The 16495-nt window shown below is 32.1% G+C and overlaps 1 pseudogene; it reads right to left on the bottom strand.

Annotated features, from left to right (window-relative positions):
- Window positions 1-10949: 10949 nt before the first annotated feature.
- The window catches only part of LOC136844440 (sodium-dependent neutral amino acid transporter B(0)AT3-like), a 118430-nt pseudogene continuing 112884 nt past the window's right edge, over window positions 10950-16495 (bottom strand).

Below are 16495 nucleotides of genomic sequence, written 5' to 3'. Positions count from 1 at the left end.
TAACTCACGGCCTATTCATCAGATTTAAGCTACCCTGGTAGATACAGAAATTGACGGGAAATTATGAAATTTCAACCTGGAGGTCAAAATCCAAATACTGTTTTCTTCATAACCACCTCACTCAAATATTACCCAGCTGTGGGTGAATTGGCTGAAAAATAAGTTTCGAACTTTCGAAAATGGATGAAAACATGTTTAGATTCGTTTCACTTTAACGGAATTCATCAAGTGAGGCTTCTTTCTTATGTAATTTCTGAGCTGAAATCCTTAAGTAATCATGTATGAATTACATATGCACTTCTGTTTGTGTAGAGTATTATGTATTAGAGAGAGAGAGAGAGAGCAATGCCAGTGTTTGTGTATACGCATGCGTGGTTGTAATATATGGCACGTTGATATACGTACGTTTATCTATGTATGTTTGCATGATTGCAGATTAAATTATGCAAATTCCTTTACATAAGTATAGATGCAAAGAAGCTTTCTTTCGATTTGATTTGTAACAGGCTTATTTCTGTAAGAAATCTGATATGATGGCATTGCTGCGCGGTTCCTGTCTTATCTTTTCATTCGCCTTAAGTTTCTGAAATCATGTAGTAGCCTAGTTGGATGCAACCGTGTGAAAAGCTGTGTATAAATATTATAATCATTATCTGTACATTTGACCCTAAATATTAAGTCGGTTTTAATCAGCTCGCGTCTAAGTTTGACATCTGTGAAATCATTTGTTTATGCAAACTGTGTTTCAAGAGTCTGTCAGGAGTTATTCGTGCTGGTGCTTGGTTATTCATTGGTCTCGAGGGCTTGGTTCGATTGGCCCAAAACAGGCGTCTTCTCTTCAACACGTGACGCAAACGTCTCCAGATTCATTTGATTGTTTGTAGACGATTCGAAGTAGCAGAAAGTCTTAGACATCTAGAAATCAGAATGAAATCAATAGCAGTTATTGCAGAAAGACTTAGGCATCTAGAAATGACGTGAAATCGGAATGAAACCAATATTCCTCCTTGAAGGAAAGTAACAATGACACTGTAAGACGTGAAAAGTGTAGAAAAACTACCAAATTCTCAAGCCGTCCGGACCACGGAAATGCAAGGCAGGTGTTTTGGGGAATTTATGCTTAATTTGCGTTCTCCCGGACGACTGAGTGAATGTTAGTCATAGTGCTTAAGTTACTTATTATGTTAAAATTATGTAAATATGTAAACAGAGAAATAAGTGAAATGGAACGGAAATGTTTGCGATCTACATATGAAGATCATATTTGTTCAAAGCATAAAAGAAAACTTTGTTCCCTTTACAGGTTTCTTTCCAGTAAAATGAATATTATATATATATTTATATATATATATATATATATATATATATATATATATATATAACATATATATATACATATATATACATATATATATATATATATATATATATATATAAATATATAGGCGTGCGTGTTAATGTGTGTGCAATGTATATCTAATATACATTGAGCGTGTGTGTTGTCGGTATTAACATTCATAACTACAATATAAACAAATATATATATACATATATGTGTATGTATGTATGTATATAAATCATTTTCAGATGTGTGCATATAAACACAAAAATGTTTCTTATATATTCACGCACACACACACCCAAAAAAATATTGATATATATATACATATACACAAACGCTACACAAAAAACGCAGTGTATATATACACATGAAAGCTATGAGTACCCTGTGAATAGAATACATATGTATTATTGTATTAGTCGTAATGAAAGACTGATTTCAAACCTGTTGGCGTACCAGATAGCCTCTATATGATATGATATTGTGCTGTTAATTGTTGACTGTAAATTATCTCTTTTTCTCACTTGTATAAATGAAAATGCAACAAATATATGTATCTTTGAGAGATCGCTTGAATTTGTGTCCTTTTTTGTCATTTTCGATGGATTTCCTTTCATCAGTGAAAAAAAAAACCATTGACGGTTTTGCCTATTTATACTCATGTGACAGCGATGTAGCGATATATATATATATATATATATATATATATATATATATATATATATATATATATATATATATATATATATATATATTTCTATATATACATATATATATATATATATATATATATATATATATATATATATATATATATATATATATATATATATATATATATATATATATATATATATATATATATATATATATATATATATATATATATATATATATATATATATATATATATGTATATATATATATGTATATATATATATACATATATATATAAATAAAAATATATATTTACATATATATATATATATATATATATATATATATATATATATATATATATATATATATATATTGAGATGTGTGAGCAATCAGTTAGAATACGAGGAAGATGATTAATCCACAAAACACTCAGATAAGGCAATATCAAAGTAGTGAAGTGTAGTCAAGACAACTTCTTTTGTAAGGTAATTAACAATATCTGTCGCGTTGTTTTTAAATATCGTAAGACGTCAGAGAAAATAAGCCTTTTTTTAAATTATTTTCTTGCTTCACTTTATTTAAACTACTATTTTTTCCTTTCTTTAACTCTTAAGTAATTTTCTTTGCATTTTTTTCAAATCTTGGGACAAAATTCTCTCTTCCAAGAACCTTCAAGATGAGACCCCCGCAGGGGACTAGGGCCGTTGGCGCACCTCATGCGGTGAACCGTAGGCATTACTTAAGGTTCTTTGCAGCGTCCCTTCGGCCCATAGCTGCAACCCTTTCGTTCCTTTTTCCTTTTACTGTGCCTCCTTTCATATTCTCTTTCTTCCATCTTACTTTCCACCCTCTCCTAACAATTGATTCATGGTGTAACCGCGAGGTTTTCCTCCTGTTACACCTTTCAAACCCTTTACTGTCAATTTCCGTTTCAGCGCTGAATGACCTCATAGGTCCCAGTGCTGGGCCTTTGGCCTAAATTCCTTACATTCAGTTCAGTTCAAGATGAGACGCTCTGATAATTAAGTTCCCATAACTTTTGAGGGAAGATGAAACATGCTTCAAAACTATGATGTTAGAGAAGGAATTCATCTACCAAAACGCTAGTATGACAAACTCCTAATCTTACAGTGTATAATGGACAAGATGATACTAAATGCAACGCACCTAAAGCATTTTGATTATCTTGTTTTCAATTACTGTATAAATACTCTTAATTAATTCACTTTCCTTATTGTAATGCCTTATTACTAATACTTCTATCACTGCTTTGCACTTGCCTCAAGTACCAACTATTGACAACCGTTGTTAGCGTATCACAATAATAATAATATTCAGAGAATTCTTCCCGTCATTGTCTCGTAGGTAAGAAAAACACCAAGTCATCAACTGATATATTTTTATATTTTACCTTTAAATACATTTCCTACGGGTTTTTGATTCCGCAATATAAACAAGACAGCTTTACACCTCACAAAAACTAGTTTTCAGTTACGGTCTGTCATGTACACGAGGTTCTCTATTAAGCATGATTTTTACTTTCATTTGTAATCTTATATTTTTTATTTATTTATTTATTTAATTACAAAGCATCACGCTTACACATGGACTTGCAGTCTATCTTATAATCGGTTTTCGGTTCAGGTGCGTTTTTGTAAACAATCTCCGTCTCGGAAGTGGTCTGGTTTCCACAGACGTGGCAAAAGGTAAGTAGACCTCGAGCTGAGAGTACAGAATTGACCAGATGTTCGACCGCGAACGTACAGAGGAAATCACACCAAAATCAGGGCAAACAGTTACATTTATTTTGAGAAGGTTGTTTTTTAGAAGCTTTTCGTCTCTCCTTTTTGGGCCAATTTTACAGATATTCAGGAGATTCAGCTTTACAAAAAGACACCTGTCGAGGGTGAAGGGTTTGATAACAAGCCTTGATCATCACTACCTTTGTAAGGAAATTATCCAGGACACTCAAATGGGAGACTTGAATTGTTCGATCAGAGTTTAAGAAATGCGGAGTCGATAAAAATACTCCATAATAACATTGCTTATCACTATAAGCAGTCTACGTACATGGCACTAGCTTCGATCCACTTTATGTTCATTCACATTATAAGAAGTCTGATATGTATAGAGAAATTAAGGCAAAGAAATGAGATTATCCAGGACGAAGCATTTAGAAAAAATCATCATGTTTTTGGGAAACGATCAAATGTTTACGGAGAGAAGCAGCAACTCAAATGTTTTAGGGTAATTGTCATGTAAATGATTAAAAAGTAATCTATTTATATTCATTGGCTGTTGATGAAAAACCCAGATTTTAAGAAATTTATTTTTAACCTTAGAAACTGAAGGATTGAGTAGCAAACGAAATTGATTTTATTTTGTATTAACCCTTAAATAACATTATTTTTTATTATTATTCCTACTTCTCCAATCGCAGTTTAACCTGTCAGATTACATTCAGTGCAAAACCAAACCAAACTGAAATTCCATAGCAGAACATAACTTCAGATTTACAAAAAATAAAAAAAATTCGGCTGTTCTCTACATATGTGTACACCAATAAAGAATTTATTTTTATTCGTGTTGATAATCTTCCCATTTGTATGATAAGATCACTAACTCAGTAAGGTTGCTAAATCTTGAGGATACCATTACTAAAGAGATTTCTCTACGAGAACATTAGCACAGCACAACAATTGCTCGAGTAACCAGTCAAATACCACTTCGTTACCTGCTTTTTCAAAACGTAATTAGTGAACAGATAAAGAACTGATTAGGTTAAGTGAAGAGCAGAAATTATAAAAAAAAGTTAATAGAATGTATTTTTCTTATTTTGCAATTGATTTCTCTTTTCTCTTTCGTTTCGATTAGTTTTTTCTTTTTTTTTTTTTTTTGTACTGAAGTAACGTTTCAAAGCTTATATTATTATTCTTTCGAAGTTATTCTTTTATCACAAGGAGTCATTTGATATCCACTAGAGCACGGCATAGATACCTATCATTCTGATTGATTTATGCATGTTTATATATATATATATATATATATATATATATATATAATATATATATATATATATATATATATATATATATATATATATATATATATATATATTCTTAATTAAATCCATTGCGTCATTTCAGCAACTTTATTTCTCAAGAAATACTTCAATAAGAAAAAATGCATTTGTAGATGTGTTGATTTGTGCTTCAGTATTTCCACACACAAAGTAGAAACAGAGACATAATAAGCAGAATGTCTGACCAACACGCAATTCTGTAGGCAATACATTTTGATATGATGTCAAACTTTTGAAGGTTAGGCCCACCTGTGCATGAAGGATGTAAGTGAGGAAAGTAAAAAACAGAATAATCCTTCTTCAATGAACACTTTCCTTCAGGAGGATAAAACACGAACGGAGCTTGGTGAGAAAACTTAAAATTACATTAAAGACTTTTAGGCGGCAGAGCACGAGGAACAGATAAGTGGATAAATAAAAGTAATGAAAAAGCAAGTACTCTGAGGAGACCAGTTAAGAGCTGGGATGACAAAACCGGTGAAATGAAAGACAGAGACAAGAGAAAAATGCTAAATAAGATTTATCAGGGACTGATAAAATAAGAATATTATTATTGTCAAGATTTTAGAGATGAATTCATGGGTCCTCCTTGTGTCTTTGGTTTCAGTTCGTTTTGACCTGAATGAAAATTAATGAAATAGTCTGATCTTTTTTTTTTTTTAGAACATGAACTACTGTACATGCCTTTAAATGGCCATTGATGAAAGAACTGGGATATTTTCATTATAGTTTGATTACGATTTTCCGCACATAGCAAAGACAATACATATACATATGTGTGTATATATGTATATATATATATATATATATATATATATATATATATATATATATATATATATATATATATATATATACATTATACATATATATATATATATATATATATATATATATATTATATATATATATATATATATATATATATATATATATATATATATATATACACATATATATTTAGTCTTTCATATGTACTTTTGATGGTGATTGAGGATAGGTAACAACTATAAATGCTTCAAGTTTCAATATCTTTCCATCTGAAATCACTAAGTTTCAGTTTGTTTCCTATGAAATAACATTCTTGCTATCGCACGCCATGAAAAATAAGAGCATATTAGGATAAACATAACTGAATACCTCAACTTTTCCTGGGACATATGTCACATTAATAAAAAAATAATAATAAAGATAAAAATTAATAAAAGCCTTAATTATTCACATCAGGGAAATTTGAGAAAACGATAAAAAAATACATTATATCAATTTCTTTGTATTATTCCAGTTGCATACATCTTTCGTTGCCTTTCTCAGAACACGGATACACAATCCTTTATCCTTGGATAATATTTGGTCAATTTGAGATGAATTTAGGTATAAGTTTATCATAGAAAAATAAACTCTCAACAAGATCAAATTTTTGTACTAATCTTAATTAAAACAGAGTCGGTGACAATTTAAAGATATTTTTCGAGAAGGGTGAACCGTCTTAATTTTAGTCTTAAGCTTACTTTTATCGAATTTACATTTTTTTTTCAACAACAGTCTCAACAAACAACTCTGGGACAGTTTGGTTTTATGTTTACTTTCCTTCACAATAACAACAGTAGATATCCTTTCACGCAGAAAACTTCCGCATCACTTCACATAAAAATGACTAATTCCTTGTGCAATGACCTTCAGTTGCTTACAGCCTAATGGAGATGACTTTGATCACTGAGCGACGAAAAGTTATATAAAAGATTTTGAACGATGTCGTCGTTTGATTAATATTCAAGGTGGGGGAAAGTTCATCTTTGATCTGTGGTATTCTCCGAAACGCTATTCTTCCCTTTGCTGGAGACGTAATACAATAGAAGCAATAATCCTAGTTAAAGAAAATAGATTTTTCTTAGCATGACCAGCAACTGAAGTCGAAATTCAGAAAAGGAAATGAGAGGGAGAGATTTCGCAACGCTACTAATAAAAAGTTACGTTTCTTGAATCTGTTCCGAACAGCCTGCTTGAATATATATATTGCTTGGTTTTCCTGAAGCGCAGAATAGCGTAAGGATGAGAAAATACATATAGACACCTCATACTCATATCATTAATGCTTATGAAGATCATCGCTATTTAGAAGTGAGAGAAGCTTGTTATGGAAGAACGCGATTTGGTAAAAGATATAATATATGGTTATTTTTTTTCATGCATAAAAAAATAATCATTACAAAAAAAAGAAACCTTTGGCCCAGATTTTATTTTATCACAGGTTCTTTTTTAAATATATCTAGAAATTTTGCACGGTAGTGTATATATGATTTTTTTTTTAATTCCATTTTTCTGGATAGTATCCTCTCCGAAATATTTCTGTTGATGATCAGACACCTGCACCAGCCTCATTAGACGAGTCACCTGCATTTCATTTACTCTTAGATTAGGCTGTTATTGTCACTATAGCTGTCCTATTTTAAGATAAGCTAAGTCAACAGCCCCCTCGCCGCCAGCGAGTTCCCAGAGACTTCCAGAGGTGATTAGCATGGCTGGAAGCATTTGGCAACTGTGCCGTTTAGAGGGACGTGGCCTTTATTTTAACTTAAAATGGAAGCACTATAGGTCTGCTCCTTAGGTTTGCTGCATTAGGTTTTTATTTTTATTCCTGGGAAGGGTGCAATCCAATGTCTATGCTAAAATCAAAACGCAAGTGTTCATGATCACGAAAGGAAATCAGTTTAACTAGAGTAAGCACTTATATCATTAACATGAAGCCAAAAACATCCGGTGAAAACTGTGACTAGTCGTGAATACTAAAACTGAAAGGTCTCAGCCCTAAGCACAGTCTACTTGAACTAGCTTCCAACAGAAAACGAACGGTAATGTGTTTTTTTTTTTTAAGATCTTTCGCTTTGGTTTTGGTGAACATACTCGCTGTTGCCTGTTTTCGAAATCTTAAACAGTAGACCACTCCTTCGTGAGACTCCCAACATATCCAAAAAAGGAGATACAGTAAGTGCTTGTGATTTCATTCCTCGAACCACCAGACTTTTTTATTTCCCCCCCCCGAAAAGTCTCAGGTTGCCAAAAAGAGGTGACAACGAAAAAGGGCTGTTTCTTGAGTTTTCTTTTGTTTTCCAGGAGCCTGACTGAGCATGCGCCCTCTCGCACTAAAAGTAACGTACAATGGATTGCATAAAGGACTTGTGATGCCTTAGAGATTACATTATTGCAGAGCTACGTGCTAACACACTACACTGAGAAGTTACTTTCCATGTCTTGCGTCCCCTTACTTTAATTTAAAAAAAAAAATAACATTTAGACGAAAGGAAAAACTGTTTAACTCTGTAAATATATTTGTTTATATTCCTCATTACTGTTTATGTTGTGTGCAAGTGGCTAAAGACTGAAGGGACCGCTTAGGTGTAAGGGACAGTTGATAGTTTAATAGTTACTTGAATCATGAGACTGTTGCATATTTACAAACTAAATGACAGCAACGTGGTGTTAAAGTTAAAGTCGTGATATTTGTTGTTAAATACAGTAGATCTGATTCACACGAACCTATGTACAAGGAGATAAAGACGTCAAAATGCACACTCATTATTATTATTATTATTATTATTATTATTATTACTCTTTTTGTTATTTTCAATACTAAATCACAGGTTTGGATAAGTCTTTTGTAGAAATACTTTCTTAATTGAAAGGGATTATTCGTGACAGCCAGTGGCTACGACAGATTACAGTTAAAGGGTAGGCTTGGAAAAATTCTTGTTTTAGACAAAATCAAATATTTAGATTAGAATGAAGCCCAAGCAGAACTGATATCTATTTACTGACATTTTTTACCGATATTTATTTTCTGATATTTATTTACATTGTGTCTAATACTTGTGAATTTACCGACATTATTCGTCCGAAGATAAAGAAAGATTGTGTCTAGACTGCTGTCACTTCAGTCTTATATATTTGCTCAGAAACGTAAGATATATTGCTCGATTAATAAACACACATTCATATATATATATATATATATATATATATATATATATATATATATATATATAGCTTTATATATATATATATATATATATATATATATATATATATTTATATATATATATATACTGTATATATATATATTATATATATATATACTTATATATATATATATATATATATATATATATGTATGTGTGTGTGTTTATGTTGTGCTAATATATTCATGTGTATGGATATATGCATGTATATATGCACTTACAATATACATACGTATACCACACATAAATGTACTCATGTATATAATTTATGTAATCCTAAACACGCTCGCCAATCTGTTCCTGAGCTAAAACACTAGACTTGAAAAATTATGACCTGGAAAAAAAATAGAATAATGAAATATTCAATAAATGGCAGCATTCAAAAGAAAGCTGACTGGACCTAATATATATATATATATATATATATATATATATATATATATATATATATATATATATATATATATATATATATATATATTTATATATATATATATATATATATATATATATATATATATATATATATATATATATATATATATATATATATATATATATAATAGTATATATATATAATATATATATATATAAGAATGAAAATTAAACAATCACACAGATATTTCCGTACGAATGACGTCAGACTTAATATGAAAGAATGGAAATTAAACAATCACACAGATATTTCCGTACGAATGACGTCAGACTGGATATGAAAGAATGGAAATTAAACAATCACACAGATATTTCCGTACGAATGACGTCAGACTTAATATGAAAGAATGGAAATTAAACAATCACACCAGATATTTCCGCACGGGTGACGTCGGACTCGATACAGAAAAGAATGGAATTAAACAATCACACAGATATTTCTGTACGAATGACGTCAGACTCGATATGAAAGAATGGAAATTAAACAATCACTCAGATATTTCCGTACGAATGACGTCGGACTTGATATGAAAGAATGGAAATTAAACAATCACACAGACATCTCTTTACGAATGACGTCAGACGACCCAGGAAGGACGCAAGAGCACTTCGACAACCTCCAGTAACTGCCTCGTGTAATGTAGAGGCGTCAGTGGAAACCGATATAACAACGTTTTCTTACAGCGTAAGTCTACTACATCTACGGGACACCCACATACCTCGTACACGCACGGTTGTATGCAGTGCGTATACCTCATGTTTAGAGAGCTATGCATATCTATACATCCATATAAGTAAACATTTATTTATGAAACATTCAGAGAAAAAATGTTTTATTTCTTTTTTATTTTCACATTTTTTTTAAAGTATGTAACAAACATTTTGTTAACAGAGTTTGGCAACCAACTGTAATAAACTGTTATTAATAACAATCAAACAAGCAATAAGAGGCACTTTTTAACTCAAGGATGCTTATCTTTAATATGTATATATTATATATCTCAGAGAGAGAGAGAGAGAGAGAGAAAGAAGAGTTAATAGGTATATATTATATATCTCACAGAGAGAGAGAGAGAGAGAGGGAGGGAGGGAGAGAGAGCGAAGAAAAAACGAAGAAGAAGAAAGCAGCAAAAGACAGTTGAGAAAAGGAAGCGTCGTCTAGAAAGGATTCCAAAGGTCTGAAAATTTTATTTATTTTTTTATCTTTTTTTTTTACATTTATTCATTTATTTGTTTGTTTTGTTTTTTTATTTTTTTTTTTTTTTATCATGGAGGAGTTTTCTTTTTCGAGAAAACGAAAAGGAGTTCTTCCGTCCAAGGGAGCCGTCGTGAAAATAAACCGCTGGTTGAGTTGAGCAAGCGTCACGGAACTTTGCTGTACTGTACAGGTACTGAACCAGTTTTGTTTTTCGTCTTTTATTTTTGGCTCTTTTTTTTTTCCCCTGTACCGACTGGTCGCATTGCAGAAAAATAGAGGCTTGTGTCAGTCTCCTCTGATACGAATGCATTATATTATGACTGGTGTAACCTTTCCAACCAATTGTTATTTTCCCTTTATTTCTCGTGTCAATTTTTTCTCATGCGAAACTATAAAATAGGTGTAATATCTTTAATCATGTGTCACTTTCTCTTTAATTCTGACGTAATTTTGGAGAAGACACAGTAACAACTGATGCTCTTTTGAGGTCATTTTTTTTTATATAGCAATCGCACCATATTATAAAAAAAAATTAGACATAAATCATCAGATACTAACAGTTACATTTCATCGACATAACATAATCAGTTATACCATTCTATACAGTTTGTGCAGAAATTTGAGGAGTACAGAAACGGTAGATGTTTAAATCATTTTAACAAGATAATAAAGCATTATCTTTTTTACTATTGCCAATGAGAAGTCTCACTACAATTCTGTAATACGACCAGCAAGCATTCAAATCTACGATCGTGCCGCGAGCACCCTCGCTGTTTATATACTGAACGTCAATTGTAACCTTAGCGTTTTGACTCAGCCTCAAATTCTGTGAGTTTTTTGCAGGTATGCCTTACTGCCAAGTTGCCTATTTCGCATGCCTCTTTGCCTAATTGAATTTATCCTTAGTGTATTAATGGTAATCACAACAGTTTACAGTGACAATCCTAGTTTCTGAAAAAATTACAAAGAGCTATCGAATGAATATTGATCTGATTACCGGTTATTAACTGCAGTATCATTATATAAATACATACGTTTATTTATTTGAATTATCTCAATTTTCGGCGCAGCTTGAATTGATATTTTTGTAAGAGTGTATGTTCGTCTTTTAACAAACACCAATAAAGTCCAGGTTCTATTTGAATCCAACAGAGTGAAAGAAGTGTTTTTGCTTTGTTAGGCTGGAATTTGTGCAAAAATGACGTAACAAATTACTTTAATTTTATAACAACGGCGGCACAGCTATCTATCAGCATTTCAGCACAGGTGGCATGACAACATCTTCACTTCCTTTTCAGTCCCTATGACTGCCAGGGCCCTACTAACTGCTGTCAAAATTGACCGTCAAAAACTCGAAGGGTTTACAACGGCTCTCCTGTTTACGATGACACTCATCAAATGACCTTTTTTTTTTTCAACCCTATCTTCCATGTCCCAGTAACCCCAGGGAAGGTTAAAGAATATGCATCCTTAGGTTTGGGTTCCTTAACCTAAATCCTGATTTATATCTATTGTTTTGACGTCCTTTCTCCTAAGGAGCTGAGTGATTTGTAAGTTTGTAGATCCCTTAGAGCGGTTTTACCATCTGAGCTATTATTGCCGGAAAATATCGATACAATTTCAGTCTCGAAAAAACCTCGCCGGGAAAATGCTTCCTACTCCCCTGTCATGAACCAGTTGCTATTGAAACCTGCAATTGGCTATTAGCTCGTCTAGAAATGTTGTGTCAGCGACGAACACCACTTGTGTGGAGTAAATATAAGTAACAGGTTCTGCATTACTCATCAGTCCTCAAAATCGTTCGAGAATACATTTGCTTTCATTAACAACAAAGAAAATGGAAAGTGAAGCCAACAAGCTTTTCCAGTACCCTCGGTAAGATCGACGATGCCCGTCAAAAGCTACCTGACGCCGTAGCAAGCTTCAGCAATCACATCGACATGATTAACGCTATTTCTCAACTTCGGTTGATGCCATCAGCAGCCGAAGGCAACGCACTCTGTAACGATCTATTTGATAGCACATAATAATCAAGTTGATGGCACTCAGGATCACAGACTGGTGACTCACACGGCCGTACAAGAAGTAGGCCTTTGATAACGATAAGAGACTATTGATAGCAATTAGCAGGACCTTGGTAGAGCCATCGTGTCAGCGGGCTACCCATTACGGGAAACAGGACTCTGAGGATAGAATTCTATTTGGAAACTATGTACATTCAGTCGGGTCGTCGTTTGGAATCTCCCTCCTCGTCTGCAGTTTGTAGTGTTTGAACAGAGAATTGATCTTCCTGACTACCTGTCTTCCCTTCTTTCCAGGAGACTTGTTTTGTTCATGTTTTTTTTTTTATGTTTGGGACGTCATTTCCATGCCATGTGAACTATAACCAGAAAGGAAAAAAAAGCGTTGGACAACTACGTATACATCAACAGATGAGAGGCACCTTAACTTTACCTATATGTATATGTGTATATATATATTCATATGTATATATCCGCAACTAATAAAACAGCGATTGATTTTGGAGTCCAAAGCTAAATAAAGTACAGTACGAAAGCAAGCAGCCTCACGAGAGTATTATGCAAGCGCTTCTTCAGAGGCGACAGCTAGACTCTTCTTTCTGACTAATTCGCATGATTAGTACACTATCTAGAAAATGAAATCATACGGGATACTATTCCTTTTTTTTATCAATAACGTCCATACATCTGTCTAAACTGTAAGAGAGGACAATCTCTATTGCTCCTTTCGAGATATCTTAACTTATTTTAGTCTCCTATAGTTACCCATGAAAGGTACATGGCTTTGTTCCATTTTCATCTAAAACTGTAAATACTCGTTTTCTTTTATACATCTTCCTTAGGGGGGGCTCCTGTAGGACAACACAGACCTTCCGTCCCGTCCTCTCTCATGCAGAACATCTTCCGTTCTATACTTGTTATCTGCAAGAGAAGAACTTGGTTATGCTGCTAATGATTTATTTACCTAAGCTTAAAAACCATATTAATTTTATATATATGTGTCTGTATTTATGTGTATGTGTGCATATGCGTGTGTGTTTTTTATTTAAATAACTACCACTTCTGGCATAAATCTAAAATAAATGGTATAAAATGAAGTAAACTAGTAATGAAATATTATGAGTGATTACCGTAGACTTTTTCAAATTGATTTTCGGGAGTAATACACTAGGCCGTGAAATTTTGTGGGTAACACCCGTAGAGTTAATCAACTTCCTTATCACAGTAAGTTTTTTTACTTTGGGACATTAAACAACAATCTGCTAAAAAAAAAAAACGGCTGAAAAGTCAGTGACAGAAAGTAATGCAGCTGGACGATAAAGAGTCCTTACAGAGAAAATATTATACTACCTCCAGTGTAAAGGCAAGTAATACTGTAGGTGATACCCTCTAATGGCGGATATATGTTCACCCATTGTAACCTTTTGGACTGGCTAATATGAGAAAAAAAACTAGTCTTGGCAAAGTTACGTGGGCAGATGGTTGATTTGTTGTCGTTTTTCAATAAAATGCTTCATCTATAGGATACATAGGCTTTCCATTAGATTTAACGCCTAATTAACCTTCTTTCAGGGGTGTCTGTCAACTATGAAACCCTGCAAAATTATCCTAAATTCTTGATGAACTGCTCTTTAACTCTCATTGTAAGAAGGAGCCTTCCAGCGCTGAAATACTCTCAAGAATATGAAATACAATTCCTAAATCACAGCTGCCCTCAAGCAAAACAAAAAGGAAAATGATCAAGCATTCTCCTCAGAAGAACTTACAGGAGAAACGCGGCACACCTGGATGAAAAGGAAAAGATTAGTGTTTCATGGAATTTCCATATCGAACTGAATTTTCTCAAATTCGACAGGTACCTGCTGGATCGGACGCATACAAATTATTATGTTATGAAGATCTATTGAATAACTCTCCGTTACTATCTTGACCCTAACAGGAATAGTTTACAAAGTCCAGAAAACAAACTTATTACTGCTAAACTGCTAGTCACATCTACGACAAATGTGAAAATGACATTTCTAGCTGAAAAGTTTTCTTTGTAAGCCTATATATAAAATTCAAATAGGGATGAGAGAAAATTTGTCAAGTTGTATACCTCAGCGAATTTATAACCTGGTGAATTTGCTTAGTATGAAGCAAGATATATTGATCAATCACTATTAATTGTCAAAGTTTTATGGCTATATGTTTAGTTTAAGTGTCCGATGGTGCCATTTTCTTCCTTTCACTTGTTCGTTTTAGAAACATAATTAAAACAAAATAACTGTGAACCAGAAAAAAAGAAAAATTCAACGATATTATGGAAACACGAGTGGCATAGAAGGACTACACACACAAATATATATAAATATATATATATATATATATATATATATATATATATATATATATATATATATATATATATATATATATATACATATACATACATATATTTTTTTTTTGATAGAGAGAGAGAGAGAGAGAGAGAGAGAGAGAGAGAGAGTAATTGTAACAAGTCAAAGACTTACCTTGTGTGGAACAACTGTATGGTATTCCTTAAGCTCTTCGACAGGGAACCAAGCAGGTTCGTCGTCTTGTATTACTCTAATATTACATAACCTGCAAAATGGTGTCAATGAGTTACAGAATACTATTGTCTTGTTACAGTGATTGAAAGTCAGTTATTTCTAAATAAAGCAACAGTGTGTGTGATTCGGTTATAAAATTAACGGTGCAAGCTGTATTTTCAGAACACAACATGGCTTGGAAAATTAAATGTCGAATGTGATTCCTATAATTCTCTGGCACTCTAACATAATCATTAAATTTATATTGCAATTTTATGTTATACAAAATACGTTAGAGATAATAACACTACTGGACTGAGAAATTAACAGATAGATGCAGCAGGTACTAGGGGAAAAAAAGAGTGGGTTACAAGATAATGAATGAACGACAAATCAGTGAGAAAAATAAGTGAAAAATTAGGAATCATAGAGAGAGTCGTTTTAGATATAATTTGGGAACCTGAGAAATTTAAAAAGGAACAGAAGTAGCACTAAAGGGAAAAGCCTACAAAGATTAACAGAGAAAATTCACTTGGTCCATCTTAAAAAGGAATAAATATTGAACCTTGAGATGCAAAAGTCACCATTTTTCAGACACTTGTAGAAAGAAAAGCTATTGGAATTCTTCTCAGTGAAAAAATAATTAAGAGAAACACATACTTTTATTTAAAGGGTAAGCGAGGATCGAATGACGATAAATGTATATATATTATTATTATTATTATTATTATTATTATTATTATTATTATTATTACTATTATTATTATTATTATTATTATTATTATTATTATTATTATCTGTGGAGCATCACTATATTGTGATCGAAAATAATGAGTAAAAAAGCCACAATGATATAACTGATAAAATGTATTTTTAAGATACAAAAATATACAAAAAGGGGATAAAAACAGGGGAGCTTTCCTCTTCAGGAAACGGTCGAAAGCTCCCTTGTTTTTATTCCCTTTTTTGTATATTTTTGTATCTTAAAAATACATTTTATCAATTATATTATTGTGGCTTTTTTACTCATCATCATTATTATTATTATTATTATTATTATTATTATTATTATTATTATTATTATTATTATTATTATTATTATTATTATTCTTGTGTATAACTTGTTTTGGTAAATACTTACATACTTTGATCTTCCAGGTCCTAACTGTGACCCTTTTTCAAGAGATAA

The sequence above is a fragment of the Macrobrachium rosenbergii genome, chromosome 2 (assembly GCF_040412425.1).
Source record: "Macrobrachium rosenbergii isolate ZJJX-2024 chromosome 2, ASM4041242v1, whole genome shotgun sequence".
NCBI lineage: Eukaryota > Metazoa > Arthropoda > Malacostraca > Decapoda > Palaemonidae > Macrobrachium > Macrobrachium rosenbergii.
The sequence above is the reverse complement of the archived record's forward strand: the minus strand, read 5'-3'. Positions and strand labels throughout refer to the sequence as shown.